A 16,006-nucleotide genomic window follows, 5' to 3' on the forward strand; every position below is an offset into this window, starting at 1 on the left:
ACAGTCTTTCTTGAAAACTGAACTAGAAATCTCTCTCAAAAGTATGTTTTTAAAAGCCCTCTATATGACCTTATAGAGTACCAAGTATTTAGATCCGTGAAATTTGGGAGTATTTTCGAAATTAAATGGAGAAGTTTTGGCTTGTACTCTGAGCTGCAAATTAAGATCAGGCCTGAATGAAACCTATAGTCTTTCAAGTAAAATCTGGGGTCATTTGAGACCAAGCCTAATCTGCATTTTCTCTTCCTGCATCTCTGTGATGGAAACAATCCTCCTTCCAGGAAGGACTCAATGCCCGAGCTTCTAGGTGTGTCTCAGCGGCAGATAACCCCCCCTTTCTGTGGAATGCCCTTCCCAGAGGCCCACATCCAGTGACTGATGGTGGTGAGGGTATAAGTGTTTAGTGGGTACCACAATGAGGGACAGTATGTGCTCTAGCTCCTGGGGGCATTGGCAGAGGCTTTGTCATCCTGTATCACAGCTTGACATTCCCTATGCCCAATCTGTGCCAGCTCCTCCTTTAGCCATGTTTTGATAGTTGCATCCAGAGAAGCCAACCTGAGACAATACCAGCACAGGTCCAAGAACACAGGCAAGGGAGCTCCCTAATGGTCCAGTGGGTAAAGAATCTGCCTTGCCAGGCAGGGAATACGGGTTTGATCCCTGGTCGGGGAACTAAGGTCTCATGTGCCAGCTACTAAGCCCACGTGCCCCAACAGAAAACCCCAAGTGCCACAACAAAGGATTGATGCAACCAAATAAATAAATAAATGTTTAAAAAAAGAAAAAAGAACAGAGGCATATGATGGGACTTTAGAGATGGATGGCTTGCTGCCTAGTTCTATTGGTGGTGGGTGGAACAGAGAATCCTTGGCTCTGGCCATGAGTTAGAATGGTTGACTGGTTCAAGGGAACTCACTAGCAGGTGTGACTTTTCAGTTACACCTTTTGAGAAATAAATATAAAGAAAATGGCATTGGATGGCTATGATACCACTGATATATTTGATGATAAAGAAAAGCTACAGGTTAAGAACCAGTGTTCACATCAATAGAAAAATCAGTTGAAATTCAGATAGACCAATAAGGAGACACATTTCTAGACTCACAGAGCCTTTTGTACAGACGACAAAACTCTGGAAGACCAGAAAAAAAAAAAAGGAGGAAGGAGAACAAGAAGGAGATGAGAAGGGAATAAAGATTTCAGAAAAAAAAAAAATAAGGCATTATCTCCAGTAATACAGCTTGTTTCTGGGTGGTCAGTCTCCTTACTAGTCTTTCATTCCTACCTTCCCTGTGGTTTTCCAGCGGTTGTCTGAATCTACGTTTGTGACTTTCATCCATGATTATTCAAATCCTTTCATATATAAATGTGTCATTTGACTTCTTTCATTTAGCTATCTGTCATGATTGCTAATAATGAGATGTGCAAAGGGATAATACATCTCTTTCATTTATACTGGCAATGCTCTTGAATTTTATTAATCTGAATGCATTCAATGCTGCTTATGCCAAAAGCGGAGAATATGAGCCTTTTTCTGCTTTTATCATTTTGTCATGTAGAATTAAGGCACCAAATGAACATAATAAGTATTTTTTAGTGGACCAAAAATTGTTTCTCAATTCCCCTGAAAGACATTGAAATTCTTTTTCTCCTAAGCCTCTTTAGAATCTTTCTAAATGATTTTTTAAATGAACAGTGCATGCATCCTCAGTTGCTTAGTCATGTCCGACTCTTGGAGACCCTATGGACTGTAGGTGGCCAGATTCCTCTGTCCATGGGGATTCTCCAGACAAGAATACTGAAGTGGGTTGCCATGCCCTCCTCCAGGGGATCTTCCCGACACAGTGACCGAACCACTGTCTATTATGTCTCCTGCGCTGGCAGGTGGGTTCTTCACCACTAGCACCACCTGGGAAGCCCAAATTGAACAGAAAGAGATACAAAACTCCAGTTATATAATAAGTCACAAGATGAAATGTACATCATAAACAATACGGTTTATAATATTGTAATAATTTTGTATGGAGACAGTTACTAAACTTATTATGGTGGCCATTTCATAATAAACACAAATGTCAAATCATTACATGGTACACATACAACTAATTTGATATTGTACATCAACTATATTTCAACTTAAAAAAAAAGAACAAAAACTCAAAGCCAAAAAAAAAAAGCTGAATACTGATATCAGAACATTAGTTTAACTAGTATCAGGTAGGGATATTAAATGGCACCTACTCACTCTAGTGTTCTTGCCTGGAGAATCCCAGGGACGGGGGAGCCTGGTGGGCTGCCATCTATGGGGTCGCACTGAGTTGGACATGACTGAAGTGACTTAGCAGCAGCAGCAGCAGCAAGAGAAATACATAGTGCTTCCTTCAGGTTTATGGATTCTCTTTTGTGCTTGCCATTTTAAAGCAATAGAAATTAATAGATAGACAATAAGGCCCTATTGTATAGCACAGGGAACTATACTCAGTATTTGGTAACAAGAGATGAGGGAAACGCATCTGAAAAAGAATATATATATATATGTATGTATGTATTCAGTTACATTTATATATATAAAACTGAATCACTATGCTGTCTGAAACTAACACAACATTACAAATCAATCATGCTTCAATAAAAATAAAATCAAATAAAATAACAGAAATTATCTAAGAAGATTTTCATGGGAAAGTCAGAAATGTTCGCCCTTGAATGACAGCAGTCTCTCAGGAAAGAATCTACACTGAGTGGATTTGTTGGGCACAGTAAAAACAACTTTAAATCTGGGTTCCATGTGTTGTACATAGAACAAGTTCCGGTGGGGTCAATTTTCCCCAATGGAGGAGAAAATATTGCTCACACTCATTTAAAGCAAAGCTGGGAACCAAGAAAACCTGGCCCAATCACATCACTTCCTAGGACCTCCATTAGCTCCTCATACATAAGTAGTTCTCAAACGTAGATGCATGTTAGAATGATTCAGGAGTTTTTAAAAATCGTAGATTAGTTTTGCCTTTCTTTGAGCTTTGTAAGATGGAAGAATACAGAAGTGTACTTTTGAGTCAGCTGCTTAAGTTCAGCACTATTTCTGTGAAATTATCCTTGTCATTGCATATGCCAGCAGTTCATCCTCATCACTGCTGTAAAGCATTCCATAGTATAAACATGTCATAAGTTATTCATCCATTATCTGTTGATAGGCATTTGGGTAGTTTCTAGTTGAGAGCTATTCTATGTAATAGTGCTATAACAATTCTGATCTGATTCTTAGAGTATACATATGTTCTCATTTCTTTGGGGTAGATACTCAGAGGTAGATTGGGTGAGTCCTGGGGGTTTTGCATGTTTCATTTTATTAGATACAATTTTCCAAAAGAGTTGTTCCAAAAAGCAGTAGAGGAGAGTTCCAATTGTCTCCCACCCTATCTGACTTAGGATATCATTAAAAATCTTTTTACTCATTCTGGCAGCTGTGTCACGGTATTTCATTGTGGCTTTAACTTGTACTTTCCTATTGGCTATTGATTTTGAGTACTTTTTTTCAAATTCTTATTGGACATTTAAGTGTCTTTTTTTTTTTAGAATTGTTGACATAGTCTTATTTTTTGTTTGACATTTAATTTATTTTTGGCCACACCACAGGGCTTGTAGGATCTTAGTTCCCTTACCAGGGATTGAACCCAGGCCCTCAACAGTGGAAGCACAGCATTCTAACTGCTGGATCACCAGGGAATTCTCAGTTTTGTACCTTTATATTAATTTTTTTTTAATTGCAGTATAGTTAATTTACAGTGTGTTAGCTTTCAGGTGTACAGCAAAGTGATTCATATACTTTGCTGTATATGAATGGCATATACAAATGCTATTGGAAAAAGAATGGCGTTTTCCCATTATTAGGTATCCTCTTTCATAAAGTGCCTGTTCAAGATTTTGCTCATTTAAAAATTAGGTTATTTTCCTTTTTCTTACTGAACTATAGTAGTTCTTTATATATTCTGGATGCAAGTCCTGTGTTCGATAGTTGTATTGTAGAACTCTTTTATCTCTCTGAATTGTCACTTCCTTTCTTTGTTGTCTTTCAATAAAGAGAATTTCTTATTTTTTATTATTTTAAGATAATTTTTTAAATTTAATGAACACTAATTTATCATTGTTCTTCTTTCTGATTAGTGATGTTTGTGTCCTGTTGAGGAAATCATTGCCTGCCTACTCCCTGGCCATTAAATATTCCATGCTTTCTCCTTCCAGATTAATTATTTTTAAAGCTTTTATACATAAATCTATAATCCATTTGAAATTAGTATGAGATAAGGTTCAAGATTAATTTTTTCCCATATGGATATGTAGCCCCTTATTTAAAAGATTTCTTATATTTATGTGATAAGATAGATTGGGTTAAAATTTACTGTCTTAAGATGTCCTTGTCAGGTTTTATTATCTGGGTTATGCTGGCATTACAAACAAGTTGAGAAATGTTTCCTGTTTCTCTACATTCTTACAAAGTTTGGGTAAGATTAGTACTATTTCTTCCTTAAAATGTGAGAAGAATTCACCAATGAAGCCATCTGGACATTTCACAAATCAAAGTCTTTCTAGGTTACCATTATAGCTGTCTAGTTATTGTCTAGTTATTCTCTAGCCTGCCTATGCCCACATAATTTTTTTTTTGCTTATTTGCTCAGTTATAAAGCCATTTTAAAGCATGAAAGAAGAACTGAATATAATTACAGAAGATTTTCAGCAGGTATTCACATTAATACCCAAGAAGGAAGTTTTAGCTATGGTTTAAAAAGCTAGAAATCACATGTCATTTTTCCAGAAAACACACTTAAATAGATGAAACTACCAAGAAAAAAACATTGGTGTGTAGGCGTGATAAGTGCTCGTTCCCTTTTGTACAAAACAATATTGGAGAGCTGTGTCTGTGATCTGAGAATGTATTTGCTTATTTGTTAGATTTCTAAAAATGTGCCTTCACTAACAGGCTCCTGGGTGTGTTGGTAAAAATAAGCATTGTAATTAAATGAAATGGCATGGCTGTTGAACTGTGAGAGTTTTGTTTCAGACAGAGATGACTATTAGTCCTGTTTAGGGAAGGAGTAGAGGATAAATAAGTAGATTGTCCAGGTTTGTAAAAAGAAAAAAAATATCATCAGTATCTGCTATAGGAAGAAAGGGGAAAACCACTGTCTCCTTTAACTTAACAATATATTAAATGACTTGACAGGCATTTAATTCTATGGCAGGTGAGAATTTTCTACAGAGACTCTGTCTCTCCCTCCTTCTTCCTCCTTTCTTTCTCGCTCTCTGTTTTTCTCTGAGAGCTTTGACCTTCTATTCTCATACATTTCAGCTGCTTTGACCTCACTGACTCCTGTCTCTTCTTTCAATACAGCCTAAGTGCCTGGTACAAAATAAAATTCCCATCTTCCAACAAAATCAAGGGAAGATTAGATGGTAAAAGAATTCAAGTGGGCAGAGAGTAAACCAATGGAATCAAGATTGCCGGGAGAAATATCAATAACCTCAGATATGCAGATGACACCACCCTTATGGCAGAAAGTGAAGAGGAACTAAAAAGCCTCTTGATGAAAGTGAAAGTGGAGAGTGAAAAAGTTGGCCTAAAGCTCAATATTCAGAAAACGAAGATCATGGCATCCAGTCCCATCACTTCATGGCAAATAGATGGGGAAACAGTGGAAACGGTTTCAGACTTTATTTTGGGGGGCTCCAAAATCACTGCAGATGGTGACTGCAGCCATGAAATTAAAAGACGCTTACTCCTTGGAAGACAAGTTATGACCAACCTAGATAGCATATTGAAGAGCAGAGACATTACTTTGCCAACAAAGGTCCGTCTAGTCAAGGCTATGGTTTCTCCAGTGGTCATGTATGGATGTGAGAGTTGAACTGTGAAGAAGGCTGAGCGCCGGAGAATTGATGCTTTTGAACTGTGGTGTTGGAGAAGACTCTTGAGAGTCCCTTGGACAGCAAGGAGATCCAACCAGTCCATTCTGAAGGAGATCAGCCCTGGGATTTCTTTGGAAGGAATGATGCTAAAGCTGAAACTCCAGTACTTTGGCCACCTCATGTGAAGAGTTGACTCATTGGAAGAGACTCTGATGCTGGGAGGGATTCGGGGCAGGAGGAGAAGGGGACGACAGAGGATGAGATGGCTGGATGCCATCACTGACTAGATGGACGTGAGTCTGAGCGACCTCCGGGAGTTGGTGATGGACAGGGAGGTCTGGCGTGCTGCAATTCATGGGGTCGCAAAGAGTTGGACATGACTGAGCGACTGAACTGAACTGAACTGAACTGAAACCAATGAAGTCAGTTTGTAGAGGTGCTTTGATGATGGTTCCTGTGTGATTGGGGGGAAAGCACAAACCAGATGCAGGATTTGGAGAGGGCACTTCCTGGGGACCCTTCCTAGGAGATGGAAAAATATCATTGAAAAAACTGGAAGAAAACTCGGAGACATTCAGAGAAGGTTTTTAGAACGGAAGAAGTGGTCAAATCATGGGCAATATTGACTTTATGACCCAGGGATATGTAATTACTGTAGTGATAATTTAATAAGCAAATTAAGTTACAGTTCAAGTTGGTTCAATCAATGAAGGAGGTGTGACTTGGAAACAGGGCTGAACCTGTAGCTCAAAGAGAAGAGATTTCACATTCTCCTTAACCAAGGAAGCTGGGAAAAGTAGCTCTGGTTTGCAAGGAAGGTAGTCCTACAAGTAAGTTAGGAGAGGGCTTTCAAAATTATATTGCAGTACCATCACATGTGTCAATTTGTGTCAAAAGGAATGGAGTACTACAAATTCATGCAGCTGTCACCCACCTGCCTTATGTGGAGTAAACTGACTGTATATTTTCTCTAGCTCGCTGAACAACGGGGTGGGGGTGGGGTGGGGTGGGGGTGGGGTGGGGGTGGAGGAAGCATGATGGGAGAGTCGGAGGAGGGCAAAGGGGCGGGGCTCATGGTCCAAGGGGCGTGGTCTCTTCAGGAAAAACATCCGGTCTTCTGGAAGTTGGAGGCTGAAGCAACGTAAGTGAAACTGTAGGAAGCCATTTTATAACAGTCTTTGATCATCTAATATTGCCCTGATACAGCAGCCAAGACTGAGACTGTTTATCCAGCACACAGCGTAGTCCAATGTGATTGGCTGCAAGAATCCCATGTGGAATTTCATGTCAGTGTTCTGAGCCCCAGGGTGAGATCTGCACCTTTGCTTTCTTGGTAGCCTATGAATTGTTTCAGCCCAAACAGAAAACCTGATATCACCCTCTGGAATTTTCTGTCAGATACTGTGTTTCCCAGCCACTAGCAACCACATTAAATTGTTCCCAACGGCACTTCAGTGGAATCTTGACGCTTTTCATCAGCCCCTTAGATGAAAGGTACCCTGCCCTGCCCTGCTAGCCAGTCACTGTGAAGCTGGTGTGTTCTGCCATTGATCTTCCTCCTGGGCCTTCCTCATTGGATGACCTGAATTCAAACACAGCTTTGCTTCCTTTCCAGAAATAAACCAGACATACTTTGCTCAGACTTTTGAGGTATAATGCCTTAGGAGACAGAGGGCTATAGCTTGATCCCAGGGTTGCATGTGCCCTTGAGGCCATCCTAGGATAGAACTCAAACAAAGATCCATGCCACAACTAAGGCCTGATGCTGCCATATAAATCAATATTAAAAAAAAAAAAAGACTCAACTCTCTCTCTCTGCCCCCACCCCCACCCCCCGCCCCTGCCTCCCCTGTCCATCCATACTAGAGACAAGAAGTCCGTTGGCAGGGATTCATGGCTGATTAGCAAGTCATTCTTGGAGAATACAGTAACCAGTTTTCCTGGGGTAGAGTGGTGGGTAGGTGAGACTGCTAATGATTCTAAGGAAGTTATATATTTATCAGCCTTGGATGGTAATTGTATTTATCACAGATCGAGGAGACCATGCAGGTGAGACAGGTCAGAGGGGTCTCCAAAGGAAGTAGTCTCAAGTTATATTTGTCCCTACCCTTGCTGTTGACGATAGGTAATAAGATATGGAAACCTATATCAACTCTCCTCTGGTTTCTAAAGCGTGAGATCCAGTAAAAGTCTGGGCTCACACTGAGTTCATTAAAGCTCTGCTGACATTAATTTTTTGCTCATTCCAGTGCACTCACAAACTCCTGCCCTGATCTTTTGTTCTCTGATCGCTCTCTACTCTCTGACCACAGCAGGAAATGAGTAAATGTTAACTGCACAGATGAGTGAGGAATTTCTGGTCAATATCAGACAAAGGAGGTAGGGAGAGCAGAGCAGTCAAGGAAGGAAAATAGAGCATGGAAAACTGGATTGGAGGAAGAGAGTTCTGATGGCAAAAGGGTTTGAGGCATCAGGTTGGTGTTATTGTGTTAGTTGCTCAGTCATGTCCAGCTCTTTGCAACGTCATGGACTGTAGCCTACCAGGCTTCTCTGTCCCTGGAATTCTCCAGTCAAGAATACTGGAGTGAGTAGCCATTCTGTTCTCCAGGGGATCTTCTCGGCCCAGGGATCAAACCCACATCTCCTGCATTACTGGATTCTTCACTGGTGGATTCTTCACTGTCTGAGCCACCAAGGAAGCCTGAGGAATAAGTAGATGAGGTTTTGTACAAGGAGTTGGAGAAGTCTCAAAATAGTTCTCTCTGGATGTTAAATGGGAAGCCTGTTCCCTCCCTGCTTCTTTCTCATTCACTGTGGGGACCAAAGGTCAGACATGGAGGAAAAGAACTGGTATTTGACTAGGACGTTTGTTAGCGGGTTTGGAGAATATTTAGAGGAGGTAAAGCTACCAGACCCTGACCCCTTTTTCTTTTCAGTCCTGTGTATGTATGTGTTGATTCTCTTTTCTAAATCCTTCTCTTCTTTCCCACTCCAACAGTGTTCCTTAATTCTGGCCCTTACATTATTTCCTATCTTAAAGCCTGGAGTGAACTTCTGACTTGTTTCCCAGTCTCCAGTAGTGCCCACCCAATTCACTGCCATGTTGCTACCAAAGGGATCTTTATAAAGCGCATATCTGGTTATATTATTCCTGAATTAAAAATTCTTCAATGGTCTATTGTCTTCCAAACTCAGGACCCATAAGATACTTCACGATCTAGTCCCTGCCTAATTTTTTCAGTCTGTCTCCTGCCAGGTGCCCAGTACCATCCCAGGAGTTTACAGTGTGTCACTGACCACAGTGCCTTTGCACAAATAGCTCCCTCTGCCAGGAATCCCCTGTGTTCTTCTCTTCACCAGTCTCCCACCCATATCACTCCTGTCTATTCTTTTAGAATCAGCTAAGGCGTCATCTCGCCCAAGGAACCTCTCTGGAATCCCCATCTGCTGGGGTGCCCTTTCTGAGCCCTTCTTTAGCATCACTTATTGTAGCTGTTATGACAATGCCTGCCAGCAGTTGCTAGCTTGCTTTTCTCTCCTCACAGACATATAACTGCTCAAAAAGCAGAGACTCAGTCTTTCAAACCCTGTTGCCTGAAATAGTAATGGGCACATCCTGAGTATTCAGCAACTAATTGGAAAAAAAAAGAGAGAGGAAGTTAAAAGAAGGTTATATTAGAGAACTGAGCATTGCATGCCTGGCTCACAGCCCCTCTGCACCATGTGATACTATTCCTCAGCCCCAGTGGTTTAGAACCATCAGTGGTAAAGCTTGTAAAGATGGGCTGAGCCAGTCAGATTCATTTCTTGGGGTTTCAGAGTTGGGGAATGAGAAGCTGAGTGAATTAGGAAAGGAAACTGGAGCTAAAGGCATAATGTAGAGTCAAGACACAGGCATGGTGGAAGCAGAAATTAATAGTGATAAGTCAGTTAATAGAGAGGTGCAAATAGAATAGATGCACAAAGAAACATAGGTGTCATGAGAAAGAAGACATATAACCAGAGAGAGGGAGAGATGGATAGACAGACTTCTGTGGTTCCTGTTACTTCCAGTGTCTTCTGTATTTTAAAATTAAATTCTTATGGGAATGAATCTGAATTCTGTTCCATATAAGTAAAAGGGTCTAAATTGAAACAGGGAGAGAGGACAGAAGAGGTGTGACGGTGTGATCTTTAATATATATTTGGTCTTCATCCCATTTTTGGCACGGAGTTCCTAAAATCCTTGGAATTTCCCAAGTGATGAGAACTACAAAGATGTCTTTTGTTGTGTTAATGAGGTGACTTCTGGACTGCACCTAAGGATGGGGCTGGTTGCCAGGAGAACCAGCCCTGTGAAAAGAGGTTAGAACCTCAGTCCCACACCCCTGACCTCTAGGGAGGGGAAAGGGACTGCAGGTTGAATAAATCAATGATGGTCAATGATTTAATCAGTCATGCCTATGTAATGAAGCCTCCATAAGAGCCCAAAGGAAGAGGTTTGAGAGTTCCAGGTTGGTGAACTTGTAGATTTAGGGAAAGAGGCAGGCCTGGAGAAGGCATGGAATCTCTGTCCCTTTCCCCATACATTGCCCTCTTCATCTGGCATTGCAACCCATTGAATCACTTCATCTGGCTCTTCCTGGATTGTATCCTTTTAATAATAAACCAGTAATCTAGTAGGTAAAACACTTCTCTGAGTTCTGTGAGCCACTCTAGCAGATTGACTGAAGGAGGGCTTGTGGAGACCTCTGATCCATAGCTGGTTGGTCAGAAGCATAGGATGACAACCTGGGCTGAAGGCTGCAGCAGTTCTGAGGCACCTTAACTGAGCCCTGTGGGATCTGATGCTGTTTCCAGGTGGAAAGTGTCAGAATTGGGTTACATTGTAGGACACCCTACAATCGCATCAGAGAATTGCTGGGTGGTATGGGAAAGACTCCCACACACTGAAGTTAGTGATGAGAATTATAGGAGGGAAAGAAAAGAAAAGAGCAAATAAGATTGTTTAGACTAGTGACTTTCCTCTTTCCTAGACTTCTGTGCTTGCTTCAGGATTGACTCCATGCCAGAAAGAAACAAAGAAATCCCTCCCCCATCCACTAGCCCGGACCCTGGGGGCTCTGATCCCCGAAATTTTCTTCCTCTCTGGGCTCACCCTGGTCACTGCTGTCTTGCATTGTCACTGTGAATCATATACAAATGAACAGAGGTCTGAGGAACACTGAGTCCCTGGTGCTAACATGAAGAAATTAATTAAGGAAGTTAAAAATGTTAGTTTACTGGACTTCAGATGTAACTCATTAAAAGCCAGACTTCAATAGCAAAAAATCAATGCAATCAAGATTTTTTACTTAAGAAAATTGATTACTAGTTGTTTTTAAAATAGGCAAAAATTAAATGCTTTCATAGAAAATTTGTAAAATAATAAATGAAAGACATAAAGTGTTTTTTTTCATAATGCCATATCTAAACAATTGTTTTACTGTTGCAGAATTGGCATGACAACTTAATGTCATCATGCCAAGAAATAGAACTCTTACTTTACTGCTTTCTGGACTTAACAAAAAGAATATCTTGAAAAAAATGTCTTACAAAGATTTTCAAAATATTTTCAGATACTAGTTGATAGACAAGAATTTATATGATTATGTAAGACTTCAAACACTGATAGAAGGAAATAAAATGATTTGCTTATACTGGAATAATGACTAATATTTTAATAATTTTTTAGGAAGTAAGAATTTATGACACAATATTAGATGCTGGCACAAATTCATTAACTATGTAATAGCTACCATGGAGAGGTTATCTTGGAGGGAAAGGTCCCCAAAGCATGTTTGTATGCAGAGGACCAAAATTTCCAAGAAGGATAGTTTTGACTTAAGTGAGAGGAAGATTCACATTTAATTCTTGAATTATTTCCTTATAAAAAGGAGAAGCTGGGAAACTGCTAATTAAATGATGGGTGTGCCATGGAAGATCTAACATATTTACTTTTTCAGCTCTATTGACATATAACTGACAAGTAAAATGATAAGATACTTAGGGTGTTCATCCTGGTGATTTGATATACATACACATTGTGAACGAATTTCCACCATCCAGTTAACTAACACTTTATTACCTCACATATTTATCTCTTCTTTTCTATTGGAGGGGTAAGAGCATTTACGTTTTACTCTCTTAGCAAATTTCAGTTATATAATACAGTGTTATCAACAATAGTCAGCACATTTTATATTAGATGCTCGGAACTTATTCTTTTTATACCTGAAAGTTTGTGCTATTTTACTGACCTCTTCCTATTTCTCCCACCTCGCCAGCCCCCGACAACAAATTTCTACTTTCTGTTTCTATCAGTTTAACTTTTGTTTTAAAAAAAGATTCTACAAATAAATGATACCATGCAGTATTTGTCTTTCTCTAATTAGCTTATTTCACTTAGTATAAGGCCCTCAAGGCCCATCCATGTTGAGCCAAATGGCAGGAATTCCTTTTTTCTCATGGCTGAATATGTGTGTGTATGTGTGTGTGTGTGTAAGATGTACTATATATATGATGCTTTATATATATATGATGTTTTATATATAGAGAGATGTTATATCTATGTAGAAGAGAGATATAGATATTGATGGTGAAGATATCTTGGAGGATATCATGTAAAGATTTCAACAACCTAAGTTTCCTCTAACCAAAGCTGATCTGAATATTACTCCTCCTGAATGCTCAACGAGAAAAAAAGCAAACATTTCCAAGCCCCCAACAGGGGGCTCCCTTACAGTATCACCAGCCTTCCTGGTAGCAAGTGAATTGCAATACCTTCCTTCCATCATAGAAGTTTATATTCATTGAAAATAGAGCCATATTCTGTTAAGTACATTTGTTTTCCCCAATTAAAATCTACCAATATCATCTTTGTAGATTTGCTGAATGCCCTAATTATTGTTATGTTTCACACTGCATTGTTTCTGATCAAGGTGTTTGTTTTACCAGTAAATATCCAAGGAATTCACTGCCTTCATCAGAAGTAACAAACCATGAAAGAGCTTATATCCTGTTTAAATCTTACCTCATACAGTTAAGGTGATGTCCAAGGCAGCATATTATATTATATGAATCAAATTTAAACAGTGGTGACTTTTCTCCGATTGGAATTCTCAGCCTGTGAACCAAGTGACAGAGAATGGAAGTGATTTTACTTTTAACTTAACGACTTAACTTCTCCTCTAGTGGGCCAAACATATACTCTCTCTTCTCGTGCCTTCAATTTTGTACTCTGCTGATTTAAATGTCTTAGTTCTTATAAAAACTCTGCTGAACCAAAAGAAGTACTGCTATGCAGTCATTTTGGACCCTTATATTTCTTAATCATAAAAAAAGCATATAAAAAAAAAAAAGCATATAATTGTATTTCCTAAGTGGCTGATATTCATTATCCAGGAGAGTTAGGACTGCTGCTATAAGCAAGGAATGAGGGAAAATGTGTGTCTGTTTTCCAGACAACTATCTTGGTAACTTGTTAGTACTTTTATAACTAGTGACAATAATTAATAGAAGAGTTCTGTAGACCAATATGGGCAAAACTACTACAGTAGAAACACTTCAAGTATACAGGGTTGAGTTATTCCCATAGTTAAACAACCAAGACCAGAATTTTGAATAAGTATGGAAATAAAACAAGTTTTAACTTTCCCATGACCAGTTGCAATAATGTATAATGAGCCTATTTTTTCCTTGCTTCTTTATTTATATATTTGTGTATTTTAACTGGTTTCTCTCCTATTCCTTCTTCTACTAGTTTGTATAAGTTTGACCTGAAAGACTAATGGTTGTGTTATAGAATGTCAAAGTGAAAGTGAAAGTCACTCAGTTGTGTCCAACTCTTTGCAACCTCATGGACTATACAGACCATGGAATTCTCCAGGTTGGAATACAGGAGTGGGTAGCCTTTCCCTTCTCCAAGGGATCTTCCCAACCCAGGGATCGAACCCAGGTTTCCCACATTGCGGGCGGATTCTTTACCAACTGAGCTATCAGGAAAGACCACCTTAGGTCATAAGTGACATTTTTATATTTGTAGCCTCCTGAGCAACTGACCTTGAGGTTGTGCTTCATGGTCTAAGATTCCTGAATAATGCCCCTCCCCACCCAAAGATGTCCACACCCTAATCCATAAAACCTGTGAATATATTACCTCATATGATACAGAAATTAAGGTTGCAGATGGAATGAAGGGTACAGACCTTCAGATGGGTGGACTATACCAAATTATTCTGGTGGGTCAAGTCTAACCACATGAGCCTTGAAAATCAGAGAACCTCTCCTGGCTGGGCTAGAGAGAGATGCAAGGATGAAATGGAGAAGGAGCCTATGGTCCTTGCCCCTTGGCCACCATGTCCTCTGCCTGCCTTTGGCCTGTGGAAAATTTTAATCAAAGGATGAGTTTAATCAGAGAAATGAGGAATACAGAAACAAAGGGAAATAGTCAAAAGAGACTAAGTAACAGTAATGTAATCATTGAGCATAGTCAGGGACCTTTAGTTCTTGCTCAAGGGCTAATAGATAATATTCTGAGCCACATCCTGTGTGCTGTCTTACAGATACCAGAACACCAGGTGGAGAAGTTAACTACATGATGACCAGCCTGTACCCAGGACAGGAGCCGCCACAATTCCAACAATTGGCTGTAAAGAAATGGGAACAAAGGGACCTTGGAACTGAAGATTAACTGAACCCCAAACAACGAAGATGACACTGGTCGCACCACTGATGACCAATTTGAAGATGACTGTTAGAGATGACTGTGCTGTTTCTACGTGTAACCCCCTTCCACTCTGTCTATAAAAGCTCTCACCCTCTACTGGGCAGGGTGCGGAGGGCGTCGGCCTTTGGACAGATGTCCGCCACCCGCCGTGCTCGGTTGCCGGCATCTGAAATAAAGCCAACTTTCCTTTCCAGCAACCTGGCCTGTTTACTGGCTTTCAAGCAATGAGTAGCCGGACCCCAAACACTTTCGGTAACAAGGACAGAAGAAGGATCAGAGACGCACCATGAAAAGGGCTCTGCCTGGCATTTCTGGACTTGAAAATATTAGACATAACTATTAAAGGAGTTATATTGAAATAGCTAGTTATTGGAAGTCTTGTACAAATAGTTTGTGCTTGGAAGTCAAATCACATTACTGTGAAAACAGCTAATGAAGCCTGATAAGTGAGTAGTTCCCTAACAACTGAAATATCATGGGAAACATTGCCTTTAGTGACATCACTTTCCAATATGATAAAAATATATAATTCTGAACAAAAGTATATACATTTTCCCCTTTGAAACAAGGTCATTATACTTTTTTTTGGAAAATTAAGCACATATTTAAAGTACAGGGGGCTTCCCTGGTGATCCAGTGGAAGCCTGGCCCAAGAATCAGCCTTACAATGCAGGAGACAGCAGTTTGATCCCTGGTCCAGAAAGATTCCACATGCCAGAGAGCAACTAAACCCATGCGCCACAACAACTGATCCCCTGGTTTAGAGCCCGGGAACCACAACTACTGAGCCTATGATCTGCAACTACTCAAGCCTGAGAACCTCAAACCTGTGCTCCACAACAAGAGAACCCACTGCAATGAGAAGCCTGCACACAGCAATGAAGGGTAGCCCCCACCTGCCGCAGCTAGAAAAAGCCCACGTGCAGCAAGGAAGACCCACCACAACCAAAAATAAAATAAATAAGTAAGTAAATAAATCTTAAGAAAATAAAGTACAGAAATAGTTTATATACATAGTTACTCTCTAAATTCAAGAAGCATGAAAAAGAAATCCAAAGAAATATAAAATTAAAAATGTATTTTAATATGTCAGTGTTGAAGCAAATCACACGACTTACTTAAGTAAAACCATCTAAACATGACAGCTGTAAATACAGACCTACACACACACACACGCACACACACACACACACACACACACACGCACACACACACACACACGCACACACACACACACGCACACACACACACGCACGCACACACACGCACGCACACACACACACGCACACACACGCACGCACACACACGCACACACGCACACACGCACACGCACACACACACGCACGCACACAC

This window comes from Oryx dammah, unplaced genomic scaffold (assembly GCF_014754425.2).
Source record: "Oryx dammah isolate SB20612 unplaced genomic scaffold, SCBI_Odam_1.1 HiC_scaffold_4, whole genome shotgun sequence".
Classification (NCBI taxonomy): domain Eukaryota; kingdom Metazoa; phylum Chordata; class Mammalia; order Artiodactyla; family Bovidae; genus Oryx; species Oryx dammah.